The sequence below is a fragment of the Haemaphysalis longicornis genome, unplaced genomic scaffold (genome assembly GCF_048455015.1).
Source record: "Haemaphysalis longicornis isolate Haplotype H1 unplaced genomic scaffold, Haemaphysalis longicornis Haplotype H1 scaffold_9, whole genome shotgun sequence".
NCBI lineage: Eukaryota > Metazoa > Arthropoda > Arachnida > Ixodida > Ixodidae > Haemaphysalis > Haemaphysalis longicornis.
Window position 1 is genome coordinate 13,436,963 of NW_027526460.1, and position 15,625 is coordinate 13,452,587.

A 15,625-nucleotide genomic window follows, 5' to 3' on the forward strand; every position below is an offset into this window, starting at 1 on the left:
GTGCTATATAGGCCAACATCAAGAGGCACGGTGAGCCACTCACTGACTCCCGCACACTCTACCACCTCACCTATCATAACCCCGCCAAGACGGAACTTGAAAGCTTAAAGATACTTCGCAGGAGGGCCTTAAAACTGGAACCGTGGGTCCCGCAGTACACATCAAAGCAACCATCCAGGCCTCCGGCATCACCAACACACCAGGGAAACCCCTCAGAGGGCAGCGCCTGGGGCCAGTTTCACTGACATGGCAACCCGAAACAAGACAGGGGAACAAGACAAGGAACAAGGCATCCTGTGCCATCTGGGCTGCGCTGCTGGCACACTTTCTTCATCCCCCGCATTGATGGAAGCTATATAGACGTCTCTCCCTCGAACAGAGAGCTCGGGTGACCACCACCCCACTGCCCGAGAATATGGACTTCCACAGGCACTCTCTACGGTGCCACAACAGGGTCAACGTCCAGGCCAAAACTCTGCGGCGCCTGTGCTCCCGGCAACACTCGTACTATGTGTACGACGTGTACAACCCAGACGTGTACACCTGTACAGACCTGTACACGTGTACAGACCTGTACACCCCGCCGGCGTGCTGGAAAAGAATTCGATTGAGGGGCCATGAACGCAGCCACCACCCACATACGGTGGTTGCACGCGCCCATGATCATCGTCACATCATCCCCATCATCATCACCATCGTGCATCGTCACGCGTGCGTGCACGTGTTATTGTCTTTCGAACGAACGCGGCCACCACCTATTATCATATTGTGTGTTCGTATTAAGAATTTCGACCGAGGAATTCACTTTGATAATCAACCAGCCGTTCATCAGCCAGCACGTGTAACACTACCGTGCTACTTTACGGGTCACATTAGCGTCTTCCCGTAGGTGCAGCACGGGCAGCCCCGCCATCTGCCGTCTGGCGCACCCGGATTTCTCGCCGCACTGCGGGCCAAAGGGGACGGAGATTACGGAAATCTGAGCCCCGCTCTCGTAGAGTGAATGAGCGAGCGGGGGCCGGAGGGGGCCCGGGGCGTGCGGCGGAGAAGCTCATCACGGCGCTCAGCCGGCTCACGCATAATCGGGACCAAAATCGCGGGGCCCCCTCTCCGGCGATCCACAAAAACCGCTCTCGGCCGGACATTCTGGGCATGTGCGCGCGCGCAGCCGTTACGGCGAAGGCCGATTCCACGCTGCATGCACTTCGTCATGCTCCCGGCACGGAACCAGGTACGGGGGAGTCCGCGTTCGTGAAGCGGCGTGCAGAACGAGCAAGAGGTAGCGGCAAACGCACGGGGGCCTGAATCGAGAACCCGGACTTGCGGGGCGTCATGATGCGCGCCGGCTCACGCTTTCTGACGAGCGTGGCCGTGCGCCGGCCGACGCTGCTCACGCGCCGACGCGCACAGTAGCCGGGAGAGGAGGTCGCGCTGTGTGTAACAAGGCTGGCCTCGGTGCACCCGGACTTTACAGCCGAGCCACCGGGGCACGTTTGCAGCGGAGAGGAACTATAGGGGAGGGGGTAACAGGATGGAAGAAGGCCCCACACCAGAATTGAACGTGTATATCGAAGCTCGGGCACGAGCTGCCGTGTTCCGCGTCTTATAAGCGGCTATCGTTGTCGTCTGCCCCGGTGTGCTTCCCCGCAAGGTTTTGGTGCACGTGTGGAAGCCCACCACCCCCAACTGACTCAAGTCCATCTTTCCAGACCGTTTCCACTCCCCACCCCACTCCATTCCAATTTATTTTTGCCCGTAACCTAATCCAGTCAAATTGTGCCCTAGGTGAACCCAATTTGGGACTGAGCCCATTAGAACAAATTACGCACTTGAGCCCAGTCCGCTGGCATGACACGTTTGACGTACGGGTATACCTTGTACGCGCGCCGTGGAGTGGGCCTGGTGGCGTTTTCAAAAGACTGTAGCAGTTGTGCCCTTCTAAGTTCAGGCCCGAAACATTTTCCCACACCATGGGGCTAGGAAAATGTTCGGTCATCAAACTTGAAGTTCACACAAAATTCTGCTGCAGCGCGGGAAAATGCACCTCCCAGAGGCTTCACGCTGCATCGGCAGTCGTCTGCCTTTCACTGAGTAGATATGACGCACAGGCTTAGTTCGGGAGAGCAGCAAGAGCCAAGCAGAATTTTGATTTCAAACCATACCAGCCGCGTGGCTCAGTGGCTAAGGCGTTGTGCTACTGAGCACGTGGACGCAGGTGAGATTCACGGCCACGGCGGTCGCTTTTATGATGGAAGCGAAAAGCAAAAACGTCAGTGTGTACGAGATTTCGGCGCACGTTAAAAATTCCCCAGGTGGTCAAAATTAACCCGGAGCCCTCCACTACGGCGCGCTTCATCCCCTGCGCCGCGTCGGCGCATTAAACCCTAAAATCAATCAATTCCAAACCATACGGTGCATTAATTTGTTTCTTTAACCACCCAACGCCTCCCGGATATAAAGTATACACATAGGACTTCTATGCACTCAAGTAGAGATGGCTAAAGGTTGGCTTCACGTACGAAACTGCTAAAGACTGCTAGAAACTCTTTTTCCTCGGTAAATACGCCCAATGCGATTTGCGCGCGCATCGAGGTATACAAGTCTCTCAACCCCTTCATTCGCCGTCTCCACGGTGAGAGATTTCGGCCAGGAGGCTATACGCGGGAAAAGACGGCACCACTTGCACCGGCCGGCCACCCTCGCCATGTTTCAGTAGCAGTTGCGTCCGCGTAATGTGTATGCGCCTCGCGTCGCCGCACAGAGTCACAGGCTCACGAGTGCGGCCGCCGCGGGAGCAGCGGAAAACTTTCGCCGTGCACAGTTCGCGGGTACAGTTATGGGCTGGCCCCGTAAAGTTGCGTGCACCACGGCTGAACGCCGCAGCCGTGCAAAGAAGGGCCCATACGTGATACCATCTCGACCAGAGCAGGCAGACAGCTGATGACTGGTCATGCATCTCGGCAAGCAGGATATGAGTGCCAGCAATTCAAAGAAAAGCCCCTTGCGTCTGCGGGGCGGTTTTCAAGGAGTTGGGTTTTAAATTGATGGGCGGCAGCGGGACCAAGTGAAACCTGCAAGGAATGGCCGTTATGTCCCCTACGGTTCGTATACGGACTACTTTGAGAGACAAGTATACTTGACAGCTTGTCACTCCCCGAGTATTTCCCAGTCCATGAGAGCCATCATATTACACAGAGGTGCGACGTTATTGAAGAAGCACAGACATGTTGGTAAAACGACGTGAAATCAAATCAAAACTGCGTCGAGTTTCTTTAACCTACTTTGCCTACCTTTGTAGACCTGCACGAAACTTGCAGGCAACGTCATGGCAAGATGCGCCTCCGAGTGCGTGGTGGCTCGGGGCGAAGCCCAACACGGACGTGCCGCCCTCGGCTGCCACCGGCGGTGGAGTCGGCGGCGCTGGCTCATCGTGCGGCGATCTCTGAGCCGGGACACCCGGAGGCCATTCCGGCCAAGGATGGATGGATGGATGCGTGCGTGCACGGCCGCCTCTTGCTAGCGCCTGCATGTCCACAAATGACTCGTATACGTCATGCGCGCCCGAGATCTGTGCACACATCAGGTCGTGCGTGTTCTCGCCGATGTGCTGCGGCAGCTTAGCCGAACCCGTGAAGCGTGCGCATAGAAGCTGAGACGTCATGCACGGGCAACACATACGAATAGGACTGTGTCCAATCGCAAGCAGGCTTCATTTTGGGGGCGCAGGAGCTGTTGGTATCGTCCCTCATTTCCCTTACATCGCTTGCAGGCATTTATTGAAACCGACTAAGAAAGCGAGAGAAATGGAGCAGAGTTTTATTCAATGGATCGAGATGTTTGCGTTTTACCATTTAAGAACTGCTACTTGTAAATTAAATTGGTAGTTGTAAAATGGTGCTACTTGTAAAATTAAAACTGCTACAGTAAACTGCTACTTACAGGAAACTGCTACAGTAAACTGCTACTAATGTAGCCGTAAACTGCTACTTGTAAAATGGAAATTACTGAATAGACGTAGGCCCGGGTCATACAGGAATCTAATACAAGCACTTACATATTAAGCTAAGGTTGGCATAGAACAAGCACGCAATAAATAACCATGGGCTGAATCCCCCAACACAAATAAAAAGACACGAAATATAGTAAATATCATATACCGCGCACACAGGAACCAATCGCTATGAACGCAAAAAACGCAATAGAAACTATACACGCTGAATGGTGGGGTTAGACGTATACGAAGTAAAAGTGCACCAAACACCACCGGGTGGGGGGTTATTCCTTTGTCCCTACCTCTCTTTCCAAGAAAGAGGAGCCTTCTTAATTGTATATGGTGCGCCTATCATTTGCACAGAGCATGCATTCAAATGGGAAAACATTTGGCCGTAGGCGATGTCCCACAAAATAATAGGGTAACACGGTGGGTTAGTGGGTACTTTGGTATACGGCAGTGTTAACAGCGCACATTTAGACAAAATGCAAAAGGGTCTGCAAACAGGGGTATAACGTCGCTTACCGAATGTTTTTATTCCACAAAGGAATCCCTTCGCGACAATACATGCGACAGATCACATGCATTTACGAATGGAGGCATCCTATATCAGCGAGCTCAAAGTTATGCAGATAATCTCACGCAGCTTTAATATCATTCAAAGTCGTTCAGAATGCCCATATTGTAGAAGCTACGTAAAAGTCAGTAAAGTCTTGGACCTTCCTCATAGCAGAGGCTTGGCCCTTCATCAAGAACACGCTAGATTCAGGTTTATAATTTGCTGAATTTCACGTAAACACAGTAGGCATGAGATTGATAAAGACCACTCGAACAAGTGCGATTGATGACAGGGTCTTGCCTCTCAAAGCGACAGTACTGAAAATAGAATTTTCGGGAACTCGGTCGCGTGAAGGAGCCAATTGGTTGGTGCGAAAAGCAGGGCTATACTATATGAGAAGGGCCCAACTTATAACTACGGGGCTGGCTGCAGAAGAGCGGGCGGCGTGAGATCCCTGTGCGCGCAATGCTGCCGCAGTCGGCCGGATCCGTGGCGCGGCAGCAGAGAAACGATATCACGACTTGGCGTGAGCCTCTGGGCCCGCGTGCCTTGGAGGCACGATCGCGCATGCAGCCGACATCCGGCCGCGGTGCGCCGCCGAGAGTCCGGATCCGCCTTCTGTTCGCCGCCGCTCCATCGAGGCACGCCGAGGAGCTCCCGTTCGCAGCCGCCCCACGCCCGCACAAACGCTCAGAGACGCGCTCCGAACTGCTTATAACCAGTACCGTTCTGTACGCGCCATAGGCAACGGGCATGTTCAGCATAGCTTGTCCCCTTCACATTACTATACTTCCAGTTCACTCTAACATTACGGTCCTAAAAGGGCCGCGAAGACGAAATACAAGTTTGCTACACTAAAAAGACCGCTTTTCCCGATAACAATGATACCAATTTCACCACAAATGTCAAACAAATAATGGAGACATTAAGGGAAACAGATGACGCAGTGGCGACTACTAGCCACTTTCTGGCCACTTCTCTATGACGTCACGGAATCTTGAATTGATTGGGCGATTTGATTGGGCCACCACCAAGAAACATGACAGGGTGATTCTAGTGGGACCCGAAGTTCTGTATGATCGCATCAGTTCGATGCAAATGCTCAGTTAACGCCTTCGTAACTGTGTCTTCAGGGCTGGCCAACGAAACGTCACTACTGCCCATATCATGTAACTGTATAACGCGCAAAATTTGAAAGCTTCTCAATATTTTTGGCGTTTCGTTTGTGTTAAAAACATCTTTCACGTATGGAATGGAGCTGAGTGTGTTACCAAAAGAATAGCTTTTTCAAACTGAACCTTTAAAGCTGTACTTTGTCCCCATGGTCCTTGCTTTGGAATGGGTTTTAAAGAGTCGAAGAAGAGCGGTGTGGAATTACGAATGACACGGGTTTTACTACGACCAGTTATATAGAAATTCTAGTCCGTGGCTTCCGGTGTAAAAGTTGTTTTGAAACAAATGTAACCACGCGAATACGGGAATGCGTGGGGCGGAAGATTGAAAAGTTCAGATATATACCTGTGCCGGAGGAGGAATGTACTGGATTCAAGACTGAGAGAGCGGTTAACGAATTTGTGAAACGAGGGAGCTTGTTTAGGGGCTGGCACAGTGATATCACTTTTGTATTAAGGTGGAATGAACCCATTGATGCTAGTAGGATTGGCCGAACTTGGCAAAACGATCTTGATGAGGGCTACACATACCAAACACGCCCCTCCAGTTCTGACTTAAAATGTTGTTTGTACGTAAGCAGCTTTATACGCTCAGAGTCATGACAAATGTGACGTTAGGTAGGGATTATAAGTTGGGCAGGGATTATAAGCTTGCAGAAAGAGCTATTTTCGCTTAAGTGTCGTCCATAGTGATTTTAGGAGCATTGGTAGGATGGAACTATGGAAGTGTACGTAAGTACATGTAAACGTATAAGTACTTGTGCGTACTGCTCTTGGTACTGCGCGCACTATGCTTGTTATAGCTGCGCAGCAGTGCGGCGCTTTGGAGTTGTCTCAGACGGCACGGGCCAATTGGCGTAAGCGGCATTGTCTTACGTGACCCTATTTGTCGAACATATGCCCCATGTTTCCCGAAACGATTACTACCTGGCGTAACAAAAACAAGCCAGGTGCAAATACGCTAAAAAACAAAGCAAAGGCGAATAGCGGTGCTAAGCAGTAATGGTGCTTAGCACCGCCATAATGGTGCCTTCATGGAGGACTGGCGGTTAACAAGGCTCCACAGTCCGCTGCAGACTGAACAGCGCACTTGAAGCTCACTTGAAGACCCATTCATGTGACGTTATGGCAGACGTCACGAAACAAAATATTTGGCGGGGAGAATCAAAATTTTAAATTAGATTGATTAATTTCTGAGTGAATAAAGCATCACTTGCTACCGGAAACGCGCTCAGGGCAATATAAAAACTCCAAATCTTTCTAAAAAACAAAAAACAAACGTGTTTTGTTTTGCATGGCCCCTTTAAAAAGAGCCATGACGAGAAAATACAAGTTTGGTTTGATCGATAGATTGGGTGTTTTATAGTGCCTCCAGTGCTTTTCGGGGAGCAAATGCTATATTCACTGTGAAATTTCACAATTTAAGCCGACATTTTTTATTCTCCTAGTTAAAGCGTGTGTTTCGTGATGTCTACCGTGGACGTAACCAGGGCAGGTATTTGAAACGATTGTTAAGTATATAGGGTGGCAGTGGACGACGAAACGTCTTTTGTTGCTTCGTTTAGCGCTCCGTCCCTCTGGATCACGCCACAGCACCGTTCAGGTCCACTGCCTGCATTTGCTGTGTTTTTTGAGCGGATTTGCACCTGCCTTGTTTTGGTTAAGGTTGACAGTAATCGTGTTGTGATACATTGGGTATACATGCTCGACAAACAGGGTCGCGTAAGACAATGTCCCTTGTGCCAATTCGCCAGTGTCGTGTGAGACAACCCCAAAGCACCGGACTGCTGTGCAACTATAACAAGCATAGCGCGGCGCAGTACACCAGCAGAACGCACTGGAACTTCTATGTTTAGGTATACTTTCGTAACTGCTATTGTTCGTCCCACCACTATTACTGCTATAAATAGAATATGCATTAAATTTAAGCGAAAATAGCTTGTCCCGAAAGCTTTTAAGCGCTGATTAACTTGCGTTTGCTTTTGCCGGCCTCGGCCAATCGCACAGCTGCCCATAATATGTCACAGGTTATAGTGTGGGAAATGAGCTGGTGGGTCGCACGGCCATTCTCTTTTTCCTAATTATGATGCTCTTATTTGCCGTGAAGTTCGCGTTGAAAGTGGGGTCAGTGTTATTCTAATGAGGCAATCTTTCGAATGAACCAAACTTGCATTTTGTATTCATGGACCTTTAATACGAGGAATACCAACAATGTACTCCTTGATTTAGGAGTACATTGATTTTTTTTTCTGTTTATTACCACGATGACGATGGGCAGGAAATATTCAGCAGCAAACGGCTCCAATATCTTCGCTGTAAAACTCCGTTCACGCACATATATGTGCAACAAAATGCACAAAAAACGGTGGTTTGACCTTCTTTCCCCGAACAAACCGACAAGGGCATAAAATGCGAAAAAGAGTAATTTGAGGGAGCACGCCGGCAAACAGGGAAGCGAGCAAAGTGAAAAGTAAGAAAGTCGGGCATTCGTGTATACAGTGCGTCGAACCTTTATTCATTCGTCATGAATTCCGCTTGTGTGTACGTCAATTTTGTTTCAAATGATGTATCAGATATGAGATCGTACATGATCATGTTGGACCAACCTACTTAAATTACTATGGTTATATAAAATTTCTGAGGGGGCTATAGATAAAGTTGAATGCGATGTGCCCTATTCCAACGCAGTGTTCCGGAGGTCCTCTGTTCGATTCTCACACAGACCTAATTTAACCAATTTTCTTTTAACTGAATTACACTACTTTGTTGGATCTTCCTTGTGAATTCGGCGCTATTCCTAAAATTATTTCACCTCTGTCTTTCTTTGTTGATCCTTTGGCCACTTTATGTGCCTTCCGCCGGTCATATTGTGTCTTCTAGCTGCTGCCTGCAAACGCTCTCTCTCTCTAGCCGAAATCAAGGCATCCCGGACTAGGGACGCCTTCCACGGGGCGGCGCCCCACCCATCAGCCTCTGCTGGAGAAATAAAATTCTCTCTCTCTCTCTCTCTCTCTCTCTCTCTCTCTCTCTCTCTCTCTCTCTCTCTCTCTCTCTCTCTCTCTCATCTTCTCTCATCTCTCTCTCTCTCTCTCTCTCTCTCTCTCTCTCTCTTTCTGGCGAGTTCAGCCCATGACCCACACAATTTCTTCCCCTTTGCAAGCCAGCTTCTTTACATAGCGCTGCTGCACGTGTGATGGTGATGCCTTCAGGACGGAAACAGGTTTAGTCCCGAATAATAACCATAAGAAGAAGATGATGGTAGGTGTAAATATTAAGGGACAAGAAGAGAGCGGAGTGGGTTAGGGAAGAAACGAGTGTTAGACAAATTAGTAGAAATTAAGCAGAATAAAAAATGGGTGTAGGCAGGGCATGTAATGCGAAGGCAAGATAAACGTTGGTCATTAGGGTTAACAGCGTGCACCCCTGAGAAGGCAAGCGTGGCAGGGGGCGGCAGAAAGTTAGATGGGCAGATGAGATCAAGAAGTTTGCGGGGATGCATTGGTCGCAGTTAGCCCAGGACCGGGATAATTACAGATTAATGGGAGAGGCATTTGCCCTGCAGTGGGCGTAGATAGGCTGATGATGATGATGATGATGATGATGATGATGATGATGATGATGCTTGTGGTGGTGGTGGTGATGCTGCTGCTGCTGCTGATGATGATGAATAACCACAAGGCAGACAATGCGAGCGACTTGCACCCCGTCTATATGGCTAATTCATAAAACTGAGAATATAAATTCAAAACAGGCATTACTGTCCTGAAGGTATAGAACTCGGCTAGTCGATGTTTCAGAAAATGAGGGGACAAACGCAGAATCAAGGAATAGGAAGCAGAAACTTTAGGTAGACGCTACGCAATAGTCAACGATTTACTACGTGCAAAGGAATAACCCAGAGTAATGCACCCCAAAAGTTGCGCATTAACCGAAACTTGAACATTCAGTGCTGTATTCAATAATGTAATTCATAATGTGTTCCTTACGTGAGAACGCCCGTGAAGAATTACCAATATCGTCGGTGAAAAGAAAGCTACGGACAACGCAAGTCGGGGGAATGGGCAGCCAAGCCATCAGCAATAATCAGCCAAGTGCTAGCCCTCCACCAATGCCCCTGATGCTCCGGGTGTTCTGTAGTAGGCTGTCATTTAAAGTCGAACCGTCTGGACACCTCACCATAACAACAAAACAGATATGTTTATAACGCCGGCCATTTTCTGTTATTGCACTGTTTATTTGAGCAAAGGCGAAAATATGTTCAGTTACTCATGCGATTTCAATTAGGCCTGACGCTATTAAAATATAAGCTTAATAACAATGCAGGAGCATACTTGTAGAAATATTCATGGAAGAAAAGTTTACAGTTGATGCTGGGAAAGCAATCTTAAGCTATGTCCTCAGATTTTGAGGTAAATTCCAAAAACTGGGAGAACTAAAAGAAGTTCTTACTTTTACGTTACAAGGTCATACGTCATAAACCTCAAGTGCCACCCATTAGCTAAACAACAGCATTAAAAATCAAATTTGCTGCCTTAAGATACGCCGCATTCTGCACCAGCGCCAGGTAATTATACCTTCGAAGAACTTTACCTAAGCAAACATGACTCATACAATCAAAGCTCTAAATTTTGTTCACATTAAGAGAGAGTCGAGATAACTTCATGCACTACTACCGTTCTCGGTGATATAACATGCTGTAAAGTATATGCCCTTAATCCTTCTTTTGTCATCCGTGTAATTCTCAAGAATCACCATACACGCGGAATCAAAAGTCTAACTTCAAGTTTATTAAAGCCGCTCTTCCCCGTTTTAAACTTTTCTGGTCTCCCACAAATTGAAGCTGGGCCGGTGGCTCTCGAGAGTTTCGGTTTCTTCGAAGTTATTTCATTCGAACGCCCGTAACAGTCGACGAAGTATCTGTCCAATGCAACTTAGCCGCCACAAAGAGGGGGGGGGGGGGGGGGGGGGGGGGGGGGGGGGGGGGGGGGGGGGGGGGGGGGGGGGGGGGGGGGGGGGGGGGGGGGGGGGGGGGGGGGGGGGGGGGGGGGGGGGGGGGGGGGGGGGGGGGGGGGGGGGGGGGGGGGGGGGGGGGGGGGGGGGGGGGGGGGGGGGGGGGGGGGGGGGGGGGGGGGGGGGGGGGGGGGGGGGGGGGGGGGGGGGGGGGGGGGGGGGGGGGGGGGGGGGGGGGGGGGGGGGGGGGGGGGGGGGGGGGGGGGGGGGGGGGGGGGGGGGGGGGGGGGGGGGGGGGGGGGGGGGGGGGGGGGGGGGGGGGTGGAGGGGGGGGGTGGGGGGGGGGGGGGGGGGGGGGGGGTGGGGGGTGGGGGGGGGGGGTGGGGGGGGGGTGGGGGGGGGGGGGGGGGGGGGGGGGGGGTGGTGGGGGGGGGGGGGGGGGGGGGGGGGGGGGGGGGGGGGGGGGGTGGGGGGGGGGGGGGGGGGGGGGGGGGGGGGGGGGCGGGGGGGGGGGGGGGGGGGGGGGTGGGGGGGGGGGGGGTGGGGGGGGGGGGGGGGGGGGGGGGGGGGGGTGGGGGGGGGGGGGGGGGGTGGGGGGGGGGGTGGGGGGGGGGGGGGGGGGGGGGGGGGGGGGGGGGGGGGGGGGGGGGGGGGGGGGGGGGGGGGGGGGGGGGGGGGGGGGGGGGGGGGGGGGGGGGGGGTGGGGGGGGGGGGTGGGGGGGGGGGGGGGTGGGGGGGGGGGGGGGGGGGGGGGGGGGGGGGTGGGGGGGGGGGGGGGGTGGGGGGGGGGGGGGGGGGGGGGTGGCACCCGAATTCGCGCACAGCAGAGGATAACGACGCCAAACCCTCTCAGTGGGCGGCCACCACCAAGCCGTATAGATTATCCACTGTGGCCATTTACGGCATTCCGCTGCTCTTATTCGTGGGCCCAAACCTTGACGGAGGACCGCCATGAAAAGCAATCAGCAATGTGCACCGCGCAGAGAGATTTACAAACTTTCCGGCCGCACCTGCGGCACGCGGCTCCCGTTGAACTGAAACCTAATTCCGAGCGAAATTCTTTTCAAGGACTGGCCAATAACGCGCCGCGTAAAAAATACAGCTCCCGAAGTGTGCAGTCCGCTGCAGATTGCATCAGTTACAACTACTCTGCTGCAGGTTGCAACAGGCGAGTCCAGCGTGCAGTGTCGCGTGACGCACACACACCTCACGCATGCCTGCTACGCTGCCCGTAACGTTTTTACCCCAAACCCTAAACCGCCGTAAAGTGCGCGTCCTGGTAGCGAGACCACTTTGACAGGCGCCGTGGCGAAGAACCGCATAAAACGACCGCCGTTTATGCGCGAAGGCGCGTCGATGATACCGCGGCAACCGAAGCTCGTAAAGACACGCTACGAGGTGGTATACCTCCACGGCGGGAATAAATCCGCAGAAATTAACCTTTTTTTTACGCGCGACCGCCGTTGACTGTGGCCTCTGGGAGTCGTCAGTTTTAATTTGCCGGGACTATAAAAACCACGGAGGAAGCCAACACCGAGAAATCGAATGGGAGGCAGCAGGCGCTGGAAGAGACACCGCAGCGGAACGGTTATGGTTTTCGGGCACTTGGCGTGATTCTGCGGCGACGTCTGCGGCCTCGGGCCGTAAAGAGGAGATGAACTCCCCTCTCGTCCACCACCGCTGACGGCTGCGCTGTGTCGCGCCGCGTTGACTTTGCGAGCCAATCGCGCGCTTATAACTGCGCGGAATTCATCAAAGACCCCGCTTATCTGTGCTGGGCTTTGTTGTTTTTACTTTGTCTCGAAACACTCGCTCCCTGTGTTGTGTATACACAGGCTGAGGCGGTTTATGAGCGAGTTTGGAGTTTGAACGCAACGCGCGAGCGTTCTAGTTTATTGTTGCACTGTTCCTCAGCGAGGTAATGTGTCGGGCTTGGCGCAGACAACAAAACCCAGATGTCAGCCTGGAGGGAAAAGGAGGCGTTAAAAATGCGCACTGCGAAGCGTAGGGGAAATATTGACGTCCATGGTTGAAGTTCGAAGGTCGCATTCTTTCCCACGCCGCGAAGCTCGTTAAAAAAGGTAACACGTGACACTCACTGTCTAATAAAAGTGTTTTGTATTGCAGGCGAAAGCAGTAACCAGCGCTTTGCTTTACTGCCCCAAATAAAGTCATATACCTCAAAATATTGCGCCACTTCCCAAGGCACACGAGCATAAAGCTTACGCTTATTTCTTCCCACAATCAAGCGTTAAAAATACTTGCACTTGAACAGCATCCTTTAAAATTGTTTAAAAATGGACCCGTGTGGTATGTCTTAGTGAGCTACATTAACTGCACGCAGTTCTGTCAACTCTCCAGTGGACGTGGCGTGTTGTTGAGCAACAAGCGTTCCCTTAACTTCCTTCCAGGCTCTCGAAGGTCAGACTACACATAAAAATTCCCACCACCACTGCGAGTCGCCTACTCGGTAATTTTAGAGTCCTTGCTTTCCTTATGGAGGAGCTTCCCCATCCATACAATCTGCCGATAAAAGCCCGAATTATTCGACGGCCAACGCCCAGAGGACAATTATGCGTTCGCGTAATCGTTTAAACGTTGTAAAAGTGCTAATGAAGGCTTTCAAAGGCACACAGACGGTGAGAGGGAGTTTTGACCCCCTCCTTCGTTCTTCCCAGCATGACAGCCGAAGCAGCCTTTTCCCTACACCGCCAAGCACACCTCCGAGATCCCCCAAGCAATGCTAAATGTGCTTTCTACTGATTAATGTATTAAACACAACGCAGTTTCTGGCTTAGTTCATTTTTGGCTACAAAATCACGCTTTAAGAAAACTACGGAAGCACCAAAGCTTTCTCTTGTGTTGTGAGAATGCCTGAGCGTCACTTGTCGCCGAGTTATGTCCCCGGATTAAGTCTCTGAGGTTAGTGCTGATCAGTTCAGTGTTCCTGAGTGTATACGATGACTTCATTTATTTCGGGGCCAGGAACAAAATACAGCAAAATAAAAAAAAAACTGTGGTTGATTTCTCTGTAATAGGAATCAGTAAAACACGAAAGTGAAATGTGCAGCGAAATCTGAAGCTGAGCGTGATTTGCGGGTCGGCGGCTGTCTTGCGGGTGTGCTTGGCGAGCGACGTCCTGCTGGCGGGTCGCTTCGGCAAAGGTATACTGGCGTCATTTCTGTGACGGATATGACGTCAGTGAAATCTTGGGGTATCGGGGCATAAAGTACCTTCGTGTTAAAATAGAAAACCCGAAAACGAACAACCCGAAGTATAACGTACGCTTTATAACTGAAGTTTTCTTCCCCTCAAGGAGACCCTGGGTGCAGGGGTGCACCCTTTACAGGCCGCTTGCTTCATAGTACTGGCGTCACTTCCGTGATGGATATGACCTCAGCGAAATCTTCCTGTATCCAAGAATAAAACCCCTTCGTGTTAAAAAAGAAAAACAGGAAAGTCACAACCTATGCGTACTGTATATATCACAGGAAAATATGTCTAGCAAAAGGTACGCGAATATAAAACTGGAAAATTGAGAATATTTGTTCTTTCTTTGGTGTTCCTCAAAGGAGCAAGATTCCTTCGGGAAGGACTTGAGTGTGAAAGCCAAAGTTGATGAGAGGCAAGCTAACGCTGTTGTGCTTGATAGTAACAACAGTGTGTGGAAGGGCAACACCGCGCGTCAGGAGAACGTCTACGATGGGAGCGGCAAGGTAGTCTCCATCAGGAACCGCCGTGGAAGTAGTGAGAGGAACATAGGTCGCTGCTTGACTCAGCAGGCGAACGTATTCGCAGGAGCATAATCGCAGCGGGGGTGCGTCGCTATCAAAAGCCGGTAACTCCAGATGCAGAAGTCCCGCTGAACAATCGATGAGCGCGGCATGTTCACACAAGAAATCGCGGCCAAGGATAATGTAGTGAGGGCATTTGTCCAAAACAAAAAAAACTACAATGGTGTTGTGGCCGGCGATACTAACACGAGAGGTCCACATGCCAGCAATGGCCGGTGTACCGCCATCAGCAACTTGAACATGCGACAGAGCAGGCGTCATAACTTTACGTAGGCGGCGACGGAGATTAGCACTCATTACCGATATATGCGCCCCGGTATCAATGAGAGCACGAACAGGCACGCCGTCAACATTCACGTCAAGTAAATTGTCTCTGGTAGGTAGCGTCAAAAGAGTATTTTCGGTCGAGGTCGGGAATGCAGCATCACCTCCGGGAGCTGCATTCACTAGTTTTCCGATGTGGGGCGTACGTAGTTGTTGGGCGAAGAAGAGCGGCGGGGCTGCGGGGAGCGAGACTGTCGGCGCTGGGGAGAAGGGGAGCGGCCAAATCGCAGAGTGGATGCGGCGGGGTTGTCGGCAGTGCGCTGCTGGTAGGAAGGTGTAAAACGACGCGGCGCATGGTCAATGGTATTGCCGTTCCAGCAGGTTGGAGCGGAAGGGAACCAGCGACTGCGGCAATACCGTGCAACGTGGCCGACACGCCTGCAATTAAAACATATAGGCCTGTCATCGGGCGTCCTCCACTCCGCCGGGTTTCTGTAAGACGAGGGCCGACGTTGGGCGCAGAAATTCGGAGGGCAGGGGATGTGATCATTGTGCCTGCATGAACGTGACTTGGAGGGAACTTGATGATGGGCTGAGTATAGCTCACGTGGCAGACTGGGTGCAGGCCCATGCTCGCAATTTCGTCGCGCACAACCACTTGTATCACCGAGATCACCGGAACTTCCATCAGACGTGGAGTGGTGGCCGGTGACCGGTGTCATCACCTCGATCTCGCGGCGGACAATGCGTGTCACTGTGTCCGCAGTTGTCTCCGAGGGTGGTTGACCGGAAGGAGCAAACGGTCTCTGACACGAAGAAGTGGCGGCGGTATTTGGAAGGCGATTGAATTGTTGTGTAAACTCGACGGCTTTTGGCCTGCTCGAAACGCTTTCAC

General features: G+C 51.9%; 1 protein-coding gene across 1 annotated transcript in view; it reads right to left on the bottom strand.

Moving 5' to 3' along the window:
- LOC144152304 (uncharacterized) overlaps positions 1 to 15,625 on the bottom strand; it is a gene marked incomplete in the record, with an annotated part of 411,486 nt that overhangs the window by 136,848 nt on the left and 259,013 nt on the right. The window contains 1 exon segment of the mRNA XM_077683551.1: positions 3,291 to 3,523.